This window comes from Leptinotarsa decemlineata, unplaced genomic scaffold (assembly GCF_025532065.1).
Source record: "Leptinotarsa decemlineata unplaced genomic scaffold, Ldec_3_MD MMD2_tig00078422_RagTag_RagTag, whole genome shotgun sequence".
NCBI classification, from domain to species: Eukaryota; Metazoa; Arthropoda; class Insecta; order Coleoptera; family Chrysomelidae; genus Leptinotarsa; species Leptinotarsa decemlineata.
This window is the reverse complement of record NW_027412747.1, coordinates 22,856,395-22,870,404: the sequence shown is the minus strand read 5'-3', so window position 1 is coordinate 22,870,404 and position 14,010 is coordinate 22,856,395. Positions and strand designations below refer to the sequence as shown.

The window sequence follows — 14,010 nt, the reverse complement described above, 5'->3', positions numbered from 1 at the left end:
TTATTCGCGATCATGGAGTTGAATTTGATAGCGAAATGAATTTTAATCTTCAAGTATCAGAAATTGTGGCAAAAAGTCTCAAAATACTGAGTTTTGTGTTGAGAATTTCTACTGATTTTTAAATTAAAACAAGAAAGATTTTATATAGTGCTTTCGTAAGATCCATTCTTGAATATTGTTCGGTTATATGGGACCCATACTATAATGTAAATATCGATTTGATTGAGAACTTTTAAAAGAAATTCTTAAGGAATTGTGCTTTTCACTCTGGTATTCAACGAAAGGAATATGAGTACAGTCAACGATTAACCAAGTTAAATATAAAATCATTGGGGGAGAATTTCTTTGAACTTGAGTTTCCTCTTCAAAATAATAAATAATGAGATAAACTGCCCAGAACTACTTCAACTAATAACTTTTCATATCAAACAAAAAGATACGAGAAATCCTGACATTTTTCACATAAATTTTTTCCATACCAATTATGCTTAGAACAGTCCGATTCCTCGTATTCTGAAGCTGGGAAATCAATATAACTCAGATATGTTTAGTGTCACTTTAGGTCTTTAAAAATCAGTTGAAAGGATATAGCTTTTCCGAAGCTTTTATCTTACCATTTTCTTTGTAAGTACTAGATTTGTTACATATTTTCCTTGTAAGTACCAGAATTGTTTCATCTTTTAGTAATATTGTCCCTAGACATGAGGGTTTATTATTATTTTGTATTTCACACTTTGCTAAATGTTTTGTAAAATTGTAAATTGTAATGTAGACATCAGACATGAGCATTCAACAACACTTTGTAGTTCCTCCCACTTTGTTAAATATGTTTTTGTAAATTGCCTTTGCCGTTGAGTGAATGAATAAAAATCAATAAAACTGTGAACTTTGTTTGTTGTATTGCTTCAATGTTTTCTGTCGTTAGTATAAGTTATGTAAGTTTTACGTGATATGTCTTTAGGGGACTACAATACGGTTCTCATCCACTTCCTTTTTTCCCTACCTTCTACCATTTCATATCTTTCTTGTTTTATTCATTATATGTATGTAATATATTTCTATTAAATTTATACCGTAGTCTTTCTAATTGTTACCTGCTAAAGTTCACCGTCAATTGGTTACATTTTTTTGGAGCCAGATTTTATAAATTCAATTTTTCTAATTCCTTTATTTTGAGTCAGGGTTGAATATTTGAATCTATTGGCGCCCGTTAAAGTAACACCCAGTATTTGAAGAGCTCACCCTTCTTTCCCTGTGAGCATAACACTATACTTCACCTTGTTTACGTAACCATTTGATGTGTTTGTTTCTTTTTTTATATTTCAAATTTAATAAATTTATCACGTAAGAAGTGCAAATCATGACTGCTTGGAGGATCGGAATTTGAGAGATACTGCTTCAAAGGGGACAAAATATAAATTGATGAATAGATAAATATTATTTGAGAAAAATGAAAATTCACCTCCATTTCTGAATTAGTATGTATACAAAGTATAGTAGTCGTTTAAAATGTAATAATAATACATATTATTCAGTCAGTTGTCATTGATTTGAAACAACTCAATAATAACGGTAGAAACAATACAATTTCACACTTTCAATACTGAAGTTTCAGATTTTCACTGTAATTAATCCAACATATTTTCGAAACGAAAAAAAATCTGAAATGTTTGTCAGACTTCTCTTAAAGGTTTCGAGTCTGAAGACTCCTTCCAACGAATAATTTAACATGTCATTGCCCAACAAAGTCAACTGTTACAATAACATTTGGACGTGAAGTAATAAACATTTTATGAATTATTGATGTCCCGAGTAAATAGTCTTCTTCGATGAAACGTTTAATGTTTGTTCAACAGTTTTATGACATGGTTTGTCCAGTCTGACTTGTGTTTTCTTCGTACCTTTGCTTTTCACATGTAATACGAATAATAATAGTTCTCAAAAACTATATTCTGATAGAGTTTAGTTTCGTTATTGATATTACCACTATTGATATTACCACGAATGTTGACTAGTTCTTGCCAGAGTTTTTTATGGCTCTGCGCCGTCAGGCAAACTGAATGGAAGAAAGAAATTTAAAATAGAAACCTTTCTTCCCATAATTGATACCCTCAGTGTTCATTTTAAACAGCGATTGAGTTCGTATAAGAATATCAGTAAACGTTTTGATTTATTTTTTCGCTTGAAAAGTCTGAATCCTGAAGAGTTAAGAATTGCTGAATTTTATTATGAAGATGTTGATAAGAAAGAGTTAGAAATAGAATGTTTGCATTCAACAGAATACTTGAAAATTGTTGACAGTGAAAATGAGGATTGTATATTGAAATTATATAAACTTTTTTCCAAATGTAGAAATTGCATTGAGAATCTTTTTAAGCACGATGGTTACTAACTGCAGTGGAGAACGCTCCTTCTCCAAATTGAAAAGAATTAAAAATGAATTGAGAAATACAATGCTTCAAGAGAGATTTACCAGTTTGTCGCTGATGTAGATAGAATCTGATGTGCTAAAAAGCATAGATTTTGAAAAAGTGATTAACGATTTTGCCTATCTGAAATCTAGAAGGGTTCAAATAACATACATTTTTATGAATTAATCTGGAAATGCTAAAAAAGTAACTTTTGTGGACTATATTACATTCATCTATTCGTTTCATGTGATTGTTATTAAAAATGAATATTTAAACTTGTTTATCTACTTTCTTTGTCTATTCTAACAAAATAGTGTTCTGTCAAAGTCATAGGGGCCCCATTATCCTATTATGCTCAGGGCCTCCAATGGTTAAAGACGGCCCTGTGAATTATAAAACACAATATCTAAAATTAATGTAATAAACTACACTGACGGTCTTGAGCCAGTTTTTTATAGTTTGGTTCTCGATAGGAACAGCAAATTCAAGTGTGTTTTCTAGGTGGGAGTTCCTTAATCTCGAACGATATATGTTTTTCAAAGTATTCAATTTTGAGAAAGATATTTCACATACGTTTATTGAGCCAAACATAGTGGCCAAATTTATAGCTAGTTTCTTGCAATTTTCATGTTTATCCCAAAATTCTTCAGTGAATACCGTTTTATACATTTGCAAAGACACATCTTGCAAATCAATTATCTCCATTTGAAGTGATGGCTTCGACAGATTCAACAACTTGACAGCCATATCTGTCCATTCTGCCGCAACATCAACTCATTCGCAAAAACATACACACAGACTAGATAGGAAACTTATCAAACCATATTAGGTACTTGGTCCTAGGTACTTGTGAAACAGGTTAATTAGGTAACTTATTGAAGTAAAATAAGTACTAAGTAGAATTATATGTGACTTAAAAATATTATTTTGATTAATAAAGGTATAGTATACCTTATCTAAGTATTAATTTACACTTGCTCAGTGTTGGAAATATATCTGATATATTTCTAAATTTCATTATATTCGTTAATTGGTATTATAAACATTGTATTCGATTTATGGATGTAAAAATTTAATACCTACTTAGACGGTGTTTAAAATTTGTAAATGTTGAATTATTACTTCTGAACTGTGTTAATTGAGATGAGTCTGCTTGTTGTTGAGTGCTTTGAATGCATATTTCAGAATTATTTTCTGTGATATTTCCATTGTCATTATCTCAGCGGAAAGCAAAGACGATGTAGCTACTGAAATAAAAGTTTGTTTCATAAGACGAAGTCGAGGTTAAAAATATCTCAAGGGGTTGATAGCAGAGATGATGAATACATACTTTCTATAATATATCACAAAAAATAACATACAGAAACAAACTTTATTCTCTAAAAATATTTTCTCATATCGGATTTTACGATATTTTTCTTTCTCTTTCTTTCTATATATCTCTACAACTCATTGATCATGCCCTTTATATTTGAGTATAGTCATTCTTCTTCTTCTTCATTTATTCATATAATATGAAAAGGTATCAAGATAGATATTTGGTACAGTTATTTCCTTTCAGTCTAAGGACACTAAGTAATGTTTCGTCATTGAACGAAATAAACCACAATAACAGTAAAAATGAGGTGAATTTTCGTTTTTCTCGAAAAATATTTATTTATTCATCAGTTTCTATTTTGTTCCCTTCGAAGTAGCAAAACTTGATAGTGGTTGACGTCAATCGACAATTCCTAAGCGATGCTCATAATACGGTTTTTTGGTCAAAATTCAGCAAATTTGTGTCTGAAAGTCACTTGTTTGCATGATCTGCGCATCTTTGTAAAGCGTACATCAATCACATTTTGAAAATTCCAAACTTCAAAATACCGTACCTATACAGAGTGCATGGTCCAACGAAAAGTATGCAACTTGCTTTTCTCCTTTTTTTGTAACTTAACGCAAAAATGCTCGGACAGGTCAAATTTGCTTTTGAGGGGGACACATTTCAGATGTATTTTTCTACCTGTGCCTTCGACCCACTAGCAAGGGTGAGTAACAACCCTAAAATTTTAAATGGAAAGTAAGGTTGAGTGATATATCATTTAAAAGGGCACAAAATTATCTTTCCAATGATATCTAATTTGTTGTATTTCACTCAAACATGTAGGTATTATGAAGAAAAACAACTACAACCCAGTACTTTGAAATGTGTAATTGACTTAGTAGAATCCTACTTCAGCAAGTGCTGAAAATGTGACCCATTTGCTTCCATACAATGATAAAGATTTTGTTCAAATCTATTCCTAACATTCTGTAGCATATCAGGTGTTATACTTCTGCACTCTGCTGTAATTCGTTGGCGAAGATCTTCTATGGACTCGGGCTGCGTAGCAAAACATTCATTTTTCAAGTGTTCCCAAAGGAAAAAGTCTAAAGGCGATAAGTCAGGTGACCTGGCAGGCCATTCGATGGGGCCTCTCCTTCTAATCCACCGTCCAGGAAACCGGTCATCTAAAAACTCTCTTACCGGAGCAACATAGTGAGGAGGTGCTCCATCTTGCTGGAAATGAAGCCGATCATCATTATGATTTTGGTCATTTTCAATTATTTCTGTTATGAGAGGATCAATTGTATCTTCAAGCATGTTCAGGTAGACCTCACCAGTTAAATTCCCAGGAATAAAAAGTGGCCCTACGATATGACTACCTAATATGCCACACCAGACATTGATTTTTTGAGGGTACTGGGTATGGACCTCTCGGAATAAGTGTGGGTTATTGTCATCCCAGTAACGCAATTATGCCTATTCACAGATCCATTAAAAAAAAGTACTCTCATCGGAAAAGCACGTGTTGAATGATAGGTGCGGATCATCAATTAGTAGCTGGCTCAGTTGTTCACAAAATTGCAGCCTTCTATCAGGATCATCTTCATTGAGTTCCTGTAGTAATTTAGTTTTGTACGGATGAAATTTATAGGCTTTCAATATCCGTATTATGGACGAACGGGAGACACCTGAGGCTGCAGCAAGCTGACGGGTACTTTGAGTATGATCCAATTCAACATGTCCCAAAACAGCGACTTCCACTGCTTCATTTCTGATCGGTTTCCGTGGCTGGTGTTTCACATTACAGACAGATCCGGTATCGACAAACTTTTGGACTAACTTGGCAACGTAAGAATCATTCACATTTTTCCCGGGATGACTGTTATTAAAGAGGCGAGCAGTAAGTCTAGCACAACTGTTATGTTGATAATAAAGTTTAACAATTTCAACTCGTTCAGAAATGGAATAAACCATTTTTACAGTAAAGTTGAAATAATTTCAAAAGCAACCGAACTGAGTCAATGAACGTTTGCCTAAATTCTTTTTGTACACTTATCTGCTGTTGTTATTTTAACTAAAAAGCGCACGAGATTAATTGAGGAATGTGGCAGTGATAAAACTGCCGTTTTTTCCGCATTTTCATTAACACCAAAAATATCGAGTAAATGTTCTTGCTGTTTTTATAACTTTTCAAGTAAATACAACAAATTAGGTATCATTGGAAAGAGAATTTTGTGCCCTTTCAAATGATATATCACTCGACCCCACTTTCCATTTAAAATTTTAGGGTTGTTACTCACCCTCGCTAGGGGGTTGAAGGCACAGGTAGAAAAATACATCTGAAATGTGTCCCCTTCAAAAGCTAAATTGACCTGTCCGAGCATTTTTGCGTTAAGTTACAACAAAAGGAGAAAAGCAAGGTTTCGTTGGACCACTCGATATATACACACCATAGCATAAGAAAGAAAGCTTGTTTATTTTACTTAATAGATGCAAATGTGCGTGGTGACCATGCTTTGATCACGCATCTATCATTGTTTGGGTTGCTTTGTTTTACGATTTTTTTAAATTTTATTTTATATATTTTTACCTTAAACCTAGCTTAGATTACTGTTGAATACGTAAGTGTGAACTTGGTAATTATTTTGTAAAAATAGGCATTGCCGTGAATAAATAAATAAATTATATGTTCATTTTTGTTGACCTCTTACTCACTTATCAAAATAAAAAAAGTAGTAGAGTATATTTTTACTCTCAAATGGTATTTCAAATCGAATGACACATTTTGACCATTATTTTCTGTCTTAGAGGTCAGTTTTTCGTTGTGAACCAGACTATTCATGCACACAAGTGTTGCCTCAAGATCCATTTATATCGTAATCTCAAACATTTACAGAGCGTATATAAGTCAAACAAACCCACACATAACATTTACTTTTGACACCTCTGTTCGAAAGTAACAACTCGTTGAGGTATTCCACGGCCGATCGACGACGGGAGGGGAAAGGGGGCCGGGGGGAGAGATGCGGGCCGAGCCGCAACACAATACTGCAATTAGCAGTGATTAGGAGCATCGTTGCTAGTTGCTACCGAAATACTCCTCGATAGTTCTAATCACTTCCTCAAACATATTTTAACGTTAACTTGTTTGCCAAGATTTTTCTTCGCGATGATTAAGTAAGTGGATTACTCGATGTTTGTGGTTTTCTGTTTCCTACTTCTACTGAAAGTTCCATTAGTGTTGGCCGTAGGAATTCCAGCAGCGCAAACAATGCTACTTTGAGCAGAAGGATGCATCCATTGCCTTGAAAGTTACGTCATATTTTATTTTGTCTTCGGTGTTTCGAATTTTCACCCTAGCTTTTACAATTGAAGACTACTTTGATTGTATAATGGTAACTATAGACCAATATCAATCATTCCCGTTTTGGGAAAAAATTTTGAAGTTATTTTGAAGAACAGGCTCATGAACTTTTTCATCAATAACAAATTATTTAGTGAAGATCAAAACGGATTCAGAGCGAGACTGTCAGTCTGGTTATCGAGGGTCTTGAGAGAGGTGAACACGTGATATCAACCATGTGTGATCTCTCTAAAGCATTCGACTGCGTTTCGCAAGATGTTCTGTTAAAAAAGTTGGAGTTTTATGGAGTGAGGGGGCTACTACTCAGTTCATTTCAGTCATACTTATGTAACAGAACCCAATCTGTGTGTGTGAGTGGTAACATGTCTGACAATAAAACTATCAAGATTGGTGTACCGCAGGGATCCGTTCTGGGACCATTGCTATTCTTGATATATTTCAATGACTTCAGTCATTTTATGTCACCAGGTAAATGTGTTCTTTTCGCAGATGACACAACTCTAATAACGTCTCAGAAAAACATAATCGAATTACCATCAATTAGTGATGATACTCTGAGACAGGCGTCTCTGTGGTTCACAACAAATCAGTTGAAATTAAATGAAAGCAAGACCCAGAAGGTCTTGTTTTCGACCTCAAATACTGAAACCACTGAAAATGGCGATGATACTGCCAAACTACTAGGACTCACTTTTGACCGGAATTTATCATGGTGTGCACCCATTGATGAACTGAGTAAGAAGCTGTGTAAGAGTATACAGGCTGATTCACGGTGGATGGCACATTATACGTTTCTGGTGAACCAGACAACGGATCACTTTGGAAATTTAATGGAGGGCATATTCGGACATTCTCTAGCCAACTAAAGTATTTTCGACAATGCGGTGTTGCCGCTTCTATTAGAAAGCAGTAGCAACTTTGATTTTTCAAATGGAACACTCTGTATATAATATTATTTTTGGAATCTCCAATAATTGCCCGACAACTTTTCTTGATATTTCCCTATACCTATCTGTTACCGTTTTCGAAATAAAAATTAATTTCAATTTTTTTCTTCGAAAATCATGACTTCTAAAAATGCCGATATCTTTTAGTTAAGAAGTACTATGATATCGAAATTTGGTTTGGAGTTAGGTGATACTTGGACACTTCCCACACGTCAGCCTAATCTCCGTTACTTCAATACAGGGTGGTAAAAAAATACAGTTTTTTCGTTTGCTTGAAAAAGTTGCTGAAATTTGATTATTTTAAATGGAACACCCTGTATATTATTGAAAATTTGGAAAGCTGCTGAAATTTGCTTCCTTTCTATGTATATCATACCTATATCTAACTAGTCAAGTTTCGGACTTGTGAACATTTATTTGTGAAAATGTCCCTTCAGAATGGTATTTCCATTCGGTATTTGGTAAGCAGGCCATGATTACTATTTGACAGTTGCGTTGTGACATTCTCCTAATAATATCGACATTTTCGTCACTTCAGAAGTTGCAAATACCTTCAAAACGATGGAACAAAACTATTCAAACGAAGTTCTTATGAATTTGTTTATTATTTTTGGACAGTGTGACAAAATTATCAGCAGAACATGTAGAAAGTTCAATGAAATGTATCCGAATCTACGGCCAATGAACCTCAAGAAATTTATACGAATTCAGAACAATTTCAATATGTTTGGATAAACTTTAAAAAAGCACCAAGAAACTTGAAATTGGAAATATTGATATGAATAATTATAAAAAAGTAAAACAATCATGTGGAATATTTCAAAATATGTTCGAATCGCTGGCCGTTCACTTCCAAGCACTTAAAATGCGGGTGTTGACTACTTTCGTGGTGGCAGATCTGATTTCATTGGGATCCAAATCTTCAAATGTTTGGGCAATCCTTTCTAACAATTCATCTCTCGAACGCACGGGTATTTTGTAAACTTTTTCTTTAAACATTCCCCACAAATAAAAATCTAATGGATTAAGATTGGGTGATCTCGCTGGCCAATTCCATGGTCCCAAGCGCCTCATCCACCGATCGTCAAATAGTCTATCCAGTTCTGCGCTCACTTCTCTTGTGCAATGTGCAGGAGCTCCGTCTAGTTGGTACCAACAGTTTCGATAATCTTCGAGTGGCAGATTATCCACGAAACTGTCTACAGTATTCTCCAAAATATTCAGGTAGCTTCTGGATGTTAATGACTCCTCGTATATCACGTACCTCAATTTGTTGTCCATCAACATGCAGAAGACATTAAAACTAAATTTTTCTTGAAATCCGGCTTCTTTTGTGACGTGAAGATTTTCACTGGACCAATAATGACGATTTTTTCTAATGAAAATCCCTTCTCTCGAAAATTTCGATTCATCAGTCCAAATAATTTTATTTAAAAAAAGTGGATCTTCTACTCTCTGTTGAGGATCTTGAGGCTCCATTGCTTGAATTTTGGTGAATTTATAAACATGCATTTTATGTCTTCGCAAGATTCTTTGAACCGATGAATATTTTATACCCAAATCTTCTTCAGCACTTCTTATCGATGACTCGGGAAATGCGTGAAAATATGCTAAGACATTAATCTGGTTGTCTTCGAAAGTTACGGGTCGAGGCAAGTTTCTTGGTGCTTTTGAAGTTGATCCAAATGCATTGAAATTGTTCTGAATTCGTATAAATTTCTTAAGGTTCATTGGCGGTAGATTCGGATACATTTCATTGAACTTTCTACATGTTCTGCTGATAATTTTGTCACACTGTCCAAAAATAATAAACAAATTCATAAGAACTTCGTTTGAATAGTTTTGTTCCATCGTTTTGAAGGTATTTGCAACTTCTGAAGTGACGAAAATGTCGATATTATTAGGAGAATGTCACAACGCTACTGTCAAATAGTAATCATGGCCTGCTTACCAAATACCGAATGGAAATACCATTCTGAAGGGACATTTTCACAAATAAATGTTCATAAGTCCGAAACTTGACTAGTTAGGTATAGGTATGATATACATAGAAATAAAGCAAATTTCAGCAGCTTTCCGAATTTTCAATAATATACAGGGTGTTCCATTTAAAATAATCAAATTTCAGCAACTTTTTCAAACAAACAAAAAAACTGTATTTTTTTACCACCCTGTATTGAAGTAACGGAGATTAGGCTGACGTGTGGGAAGTGTCCAAGTATCACCTAACTCCAAACCAAATTTCGATATCATAGTACTTCTTAACTAAAAGATATCGGCATTTTTAGAAGTCATGATTTTCGAAGAAAAAAATTGAAATTAATTTTTATTTTGAAAACGGTAACAGATAGGTATAGGAAAACATCAAGAAAAGTTGTCGGGCAATTGTTGGAGATTCCAAAAGTAATATTATATACAGAGTGTTCCATTTGAAAAATCAAAGTTGCTACTGCTTTCTAGTAGAAGCGGCAACACCGCATTGTCGAAAATATTTTAGTTGGCTAGAGAATGTCCGAATATGCCCTCCATTAAATTTTCAAAGTGATCCGTTGTCTGGTTCACCAGAAACGTCTAATGTGCCATCCACCGTGAATCAGCCTGTATTTGCTTTTCGACAGCTGAATAGAGTATTGTCTCTTGACGCCCTGAGAAGTTCATATTTTGCTTTGATGCACTCACATATGAATTATGGCATAGTTTTGTGGGGTAATTCCTCTCACTTCATTGAAATCTTCAGATTTCAGAAAAAAGCAGTCAAAATATTGATGAATGCCAATTATAGAGATCACTGTAAGCCGCTTTTCAAAAAATGGGTATACTATCACTACCATCGGTATTCATATATGGTCAATTACTTGAAATCCATGAAAATAAATCAATCTATTTGCAGCATCAGGATATTCATCACCATGCTACAAGAAATGCAGATCTATTCATAGAGCCTCGATACAAACTCACAAGGTCTATTAAAAATTCATTGAATATCAATCTATACAATCATCTTTCTAATTCGTTCAAAGTGCTCAAACAAAGCTCCTTCAAAAACAGAGTCAGAACTATTCTCCTGGAAAACTGTTTTTTTAGTACTCAGGATTATTTAAGTACTTCAATTATGCCGATTTAGATTTGAATTTATTTCATCTGATATGTGAAGCTCATGTTTATACATAATATTTGTTTTTTGACACTTTCAGAAATTTGAGACTGATTATTGTAATGTTCAAAATTATCTTTCATTTTATTCACAATTCAAGATCCAATATTTTTAACTTGTGACTAGTTTTTTTTTTCTTTTTCTATGTATATTTCAACTGACTTGCAACAAACATTCAAGTGTAAAGTTGTCAAATAAATATATCTATCTATCTATCTATCTATATCATTACAAAACGATATTACTGACTTGCATTTGTTATTGCATTTTCTCATAGTCAATGATCAAGCATACCCTCCAGATGCAAATCCTATTGAGTGTGAGTATCCAGGTAGATTCATGAGCACTCGCGGAAGACTACCCACAAAATGAGTGTGCGCACATAGAGGAGTTAAATAACGTGCCCCAGAAGTAAAGGGTCTTCCATTAAGAGATTCCTATTTGTAAATTGAAGATTCGTCAAGTTGTGGTCTGCGAAATCGCAAATCGACTGCCTGGGATTCTCCTGCACACTCTCACAAACATCGTCTGGCCTGAATTGGATGGTCTGGACACCAATGACATGAGTTTTCAACAAGACGGCATAGGCACTGCGTTTCACACAGCTCATGCCACATTGAATATTCTGCACAAGCCATTTGAGGGCATGATCATCTCAGGTGGAGGTGATGTGAACTGGCCACCGAGATCGTGGGATTTGACTCCGTTAGACTTTTTTTGTGGGGTTTTTCTCAAGTCGCAGAGGTATGCAAATAAGTCACAAATATATCATCATTACAGTTTCTCAACTAGTTTTTAATCTGTTCTTTGAATTTATTTTTATTTCTTATGGTTTTATCGTGTCTGGCACAGAATCTTAAATTTTCGCGCCCATGTAGCTACAATGCCTTTGACCGACTATTTTTTTACATCTTGGTACTAAGGCGGTATGTTCTTTGTTCCTAGGAATATATGGGTGTTGAAGATTGTTCAGTGATATTTTGCCCTCATGAATCTGAAAGTTTTTGTATTGAATTCAGACTGTTTAAGTGTTAATCGTTCACACAGCCCCGTGCTACAATTCCATAATTAAGTTATGATTGTACTAATCCATAGAAAATTGTGTTCAACTGGGGGATTTCGAGAATTTCTTTCAATAATTTGAAACGTGATAGAAATCCTCCTAATTTTCTGGTTATATGTAGATCCCATTTCATATGTCGATCTAGAACTACTCCCAAATATTTGATTGTAGTGGCCTTCGGTATTGAAGTTTTTCCGTTTATTTTTAAAGGACCCATGTTTGGAAGGTCATTACTGTAGGAGGTGAATAACAACTATTTGGTTTTGTCTCCATTTAATGTTAATTTGTAATGCTCAAACCACCTGACGATTGTGTTGAAATCAACTTCGGCTTTTATTTTGAGTTGTTCCCACGTGTTTGACTTATACAGTACAGCTGTGTTATCAGCAGAACTCAAAATTCCACCTGCTGATTGCAGTGTTAACAAGCTATTGATGTATATGATGAATAAAACAGGGCCCAAAACCGTTCCCTGCGGGACACCATACGTAACTTTTGCTTGATTACTCATTATACCATCGATATTTAGCACTTGTTTTCTATTAGAAGGATACGATCCCATGAGATCGTAGTACATCTTGCCACGCATGCCAATATTTTCCAATTTTTCTAGCAGTCTTTTGTGACAAACGGTGTGAAACGACTTGGAGAGGTCGACAAAGATACAAATTGCTGGCTTTGAATCTTCTAGTGCTTCATAAATCACTGATGTAAGTTTGTATAATGCATTCTCTGTTGAACATCCCTTCCTGAAACCGTATTGATTTTCTGAGAGGAAACTATGTTTCTCCATAAATTGTGTCATTCTTTATTTGATGATTTTTTCAATAACTTTTGTCATATTTGAAATCAGTGAAATAGGTCTGTAATTGTTGATTTGTAGTCTATCACCTGTCTTAAAGAGTGGTTTGATGGTACCGTTTCTGAAAATATTCCTTTCACAAAACAATTATTGATGATATCAGGAATTAGACCTGCTATGACATTTGTTAATTTCTTTAACGTCTCCGCGTTTATGTTATCATCTCCTGGACTTTTGTTTCACTTCAGTTCTTCTATCATTCCTATAACCTCATGATCGGTGGTTGGATAAAAAAACATGCTTTTGTCATTTCTAAATATCTTTTCTTCAAAGTTATCGGGAGTTTCTATTTTATCTGCAAGTTTTTTCCTTATTTCACTGTAGTGTTGGTTAAACGCATTTGCTATATCTTTTTTATTAGTGGTGATTTTATTGTTTTCCACTTTTATTTTCGTTATTTCTATTTTATTTTTTGCTTTATTGCAAGCTTCATTTGAACTTTTAAGATGTGAATTTGAATGATTGAGAAGACACGATAGTAAGCATTTCAGAATATTGACTTACTTTGGTGAAACCATCAGTAATATCGCTCGTTCTTTGAAAAAGAACGACTTACTGATGGCAACATCAGTAAAAATAAAAAGGACAAAACTTCAGTGTCGAATAAATCAGGAGTATATAAGTTGACTTGTGGTTCTTGTCTGAAACTTTACATTGGCCAAACGGGGAGCACTTGGTAGAAATTGGTAATGAGTTGACACGTAAATGTTCATTTATTAGGTTGGCGGACGGTCATATAAGTCAAATTGTTGAATTAAATAAAAAGCACTAATTAACCACGTATACTCCTTCAATACATCTACAAAGGTCAAAACGGCAGGCACAATAACATGCAGACCACGGTCAACAAACCCGGAAAATAGTTTTGAGTTCAATTCATCACATCATAATTTTATTGATGAA

At 34.3% G+C, this 14,010-nt stretch overlaps 1 protein-coding gene across 2 annotated transcripts in view; it reads right to left on the bottom strand.

Annotated features, from left to right (window-relative positions):
• The window catches only part of otp (orthopedia), a 73,600-nt gene that overhangs the window by 3,548 nt on the left and 56,042 nt on the right, over positions 1-14,010 (bottom strand). The window lies entirely within an intron of this gene.